The sequence below is a fragment of the Tasmannia lanceolata genome, unplaced genomic scaffold (genome assembly GCF_043159265.1).
Source record: "Tasmannia lanceolata isolate RefF3 unplaced genomic scaffold, GAP_Taslan_0.1 ptg000019l, whole genome shotgun sequence".
NCBI lineage: Eukaryota > Viridiplantae > Streptophyta > Magnoliopsida > Canellales > Winteraceae > Tasmannia > Tasmannia lanceolata.
Window position 1 is genome coordinate 21,048,883 of NW_027518696.1, and position 3,385 is coordinate 21,052,267.

General features: G+C 39.1%; 1 non-coding gene across 1 annotated transcript; it reads right to left on the reverse strand.

Moving 5' to 3' along the window:
* Positions 1–3,031: 3,031 nt before the first annotated feature.
* Positions 3,032–3,136, reverse strand: LOC143853649 (U6 spliceosomal RNA). Its single transcript, XR_013237259.1, has one exon. It is a non-coding gene; the product is annotated as a U6 spliceosomal RNA (small nuclear RNA).
* Positions 3,137–3,385: the final 249 nt, after the last annotated feature.

Here is a 3,385-nt window from a genome sequence, read left to right on the forward strand (position 1 = left end):
ATGCAGAGAACTATCCTACATGCAAAAACCCTGATGCAGCGCTTGTTAAAACAGTAATTTGTTACCGCAAATCTAATTCCATTGAGAACAAAGCTAAAATAAGCTTGGAGGTTTCTATCAGTATGACTGGAGCTGCAATTACTAGTTCCACAACAAAATAGACTACTCAAATCACTGTGTTGGGTAAACCCAGCTTCCTCTCAAATATATTCTGAGTATACCCTCCAATCATTGAACAATTATCAATGCCTTGTGTGAGGAACCTCAAGGGATAAAATCCCAAGATAACAGACAGCATGCACATCCACAAGGTCAGATTGGGGCAATGGGTAATTGAGGTAAGTATGTCTTTATATGTCTGAGCTAGATCACAAATAGCAACCACTTGAAGATCTTGGAAATCTTGGCATGAAAGACTACAAGCATATTATATTAAATGCATTAGTAAGGTAAATCTATAGAAGAGCTTCTCACCCTTTCCATGTGAAAATCAGACCAAGGCTACCTTTTAGTTCAAAAGCAACTTCATGAATAGGGAATTATGGAGCTACAACATTCCATTTCAGAATGATACTCAAAGGTGCCATTGAATAATGATCCAAGTAACCTTTCTGTTCGTTGGAGTGGTTAATCAATTTCTAAACTCACGATCGAGACTTTGGGATAGGAATCAGACCGGATGTTGTCCTTTCACACAAATTTAGTCAAACACTAAGCATGCAAAATTTGTAACTACTGCCTCTCCTCTTTCACGTTGACCACTTGGCTAACACATTAAGCCCAATAGGATACAAGCTCGTGGGTTAGTCATTTTTACAAACAGAAGGAAGCGTAGTGAAAGTGTCACTTGGTGAATACATGCAAGGATCAGAACCGTGACAACAACCATTAGATAATAGAGGAGTAAGGAGGTTGTGCAAACAATTCCACAATTTAATAGGTTTAATGGCTACTACAAAATTCTGAGACTTAATCACACGAACAACCCTGCTGCCTTTGGGTCCACGTTCTCAATCAAACTGAACTTGATCGGCTATTCTTCTACTTTAGGATGGATGATTTCTACAAGAATTCTCCAATACATTGACATGCAAACATAAATAATGGGGTAGAACCATCAGATCATAAGTCTTGCTTTAGTTCTTAGGCCTGGAGTTTGCTCACAGATCAAAGTGCTTTCACAAGCAGAGATCTTGGCAGCCCTCTTTGTTGAATTCACTCAGTTTGCAAGGAATTACTCGTACAAATCGAGAGTAAATGAAGAGTAGTCGATTTACCTACAAGAATGAGGTAATCAGGGAAATTCCAGCACCACTGTTCATGAAAATATCGTTCTCTCATACAGCTTTGCAAAACCAAATAACTACAGGATGGATCTAATCGGCTGCAATTCTTGTTATTTCTTGCGGCCCTAGGTCCGATCTCTCATTTTTCTTCAGGATTTGTCTCTTGCATATGCATACACAAATAAACTAGGATTCACGAGGCCTCCTTAAAAATCAAGCAATTTGCAACTATTTCAAACCCTTGGAAAGCCGGATTTGTACATTTCAGTCGGTATGTTTTTTTTGCCCGTGGATTGCAAGAATTAAGAAATTCTAGCCAACCGGCTCTGATACCACTTTTTATGCAGAGGCTGTGGAAGCGTCTTCGGATTCGTCGCAAGGTAATCGGATTTCCGAAGGAAACGCTCGATTCTTAATTTTCACCACGAGCGAGGGGACGCAAGGGTTAAAATCAAGGAAGAATCGTCGGGATAGGTTCTTGCATTCAACAAGAAAATGGAAGATTTGGAAAAAATATTTCCCAAATCCTAAGGAAGAACAAGGGATAAAAGAGAAGAGAAAATCTCTCTCTAATTTCTCTCCAAATAACAAACTCAAGCCAAAAAACCTCCTTACAAATGAGAAGAAATGGCCTTCTATAGGCAGCCCATACATGATAAAATTCCAAAAACACCCCTACTTATGCCAAAATGACTAAAGAGGACAAGAAAAGTGCAAAATAACCAAACTACCCCTACATGCTAGAAATGAAGGAAATAGGCTATTCCTAGACTAGTGAGCAATCTAGGGCTGATGTGAAGTGTCTAGGGGATGCTCCTGCATCAAGGTCGAAGATAGTGTTTGCAATGGTGAGTAGAGCCAATGGTGATGGCGGTGCTGGTGGTGTTGGGGGTGATGGTAGTGGGGATGGTAGAAATTAGAAAGTAGTTGGGGTGGAGGTAGAAGGCAAAGGTGGTAGACATTGGTTTGAGAAACCCTAGTAAAGCTCCTCTTTTGCTAATCCTTTTTTCACATGACCAAAGCCCTTTTCAAGTTCGAGAAACCCTAGCATGCTTTGCACTCATCTAATGGGCCATCTACTTAGTTGCCCTCATTCTAAGGGCTATGATCATTTCTTCTTAGGAATCTTCTAGAAATCCTAAAAAATACACCTTTTTCGTGGTTGTGGGCCTTGTGTCATGTATGTGTTTTTGTGTTTTACTCAAATATGTTGATTTAATGGAATTGTTTTGGTCCCTCATGTGTGATGTAGATAGTTTTGCGAGATTTTATATGGTGTAACCATGTAAGCCCTTATAGTCCGGTATTTCTCTAAATGTGTTGTAAGGACGGCACCATAGGATTATCCAAACCGTCCATTTGATGGGCCATAACATAAATAGGTGTTGCCCAAAAAATTATGTGCATATGATTATTTCAACCCTCACATCTATATAGGTTTCCATAATATGCATTTCCTTTATAGATCAAAGGGCTATGATCATCCTTTGGAAATAATGTTTAGGGCACAACTTATTTACACTGTGGTCCATCAAATGGACGGTTTGATGATACAATTTTTCCTGTCATGCCCCCAAACTGAGGGCATGACATGCGTCACGTACTTGCAAAATAAAATCTCACAGGCATGCCAGGCTTTCTTATGGAACATTCATATAACACCAAGGATCCATTCACAATTTACTGGCGCAGTATTTAAAGCAACTAAAACTTCTAGAGCTTTATAGATAAATAACTACCAAAATTCTAATTTAGACCATTTCTCGATTTGTGCATGTCATCCTTGCCATGCTAATCTTCTTTGTATCCTTTCAATTTTATCAGATGTCTCCGAACCTTATGGTGTAGGCCGTATAGTACTTTTAGAAAAATACAGTATTTTTGCTAGGGAAGTGATATATTCACCCTTTTTTTACTTGGGGCAGCCCCCTCTAGTCTCGACTGTACTCATGACTACTCTTTTACACTAGAGGGGGTTGTCCTGACTTTAAAAAAAGGAGCGAATATATCATTTCCTTTTCTTCTATGAAAATCATAAATTGGGTCCAAAATCAAATGCGTTAATTTCTATTCTTAACCTAGGTAGCCACCCATAATGT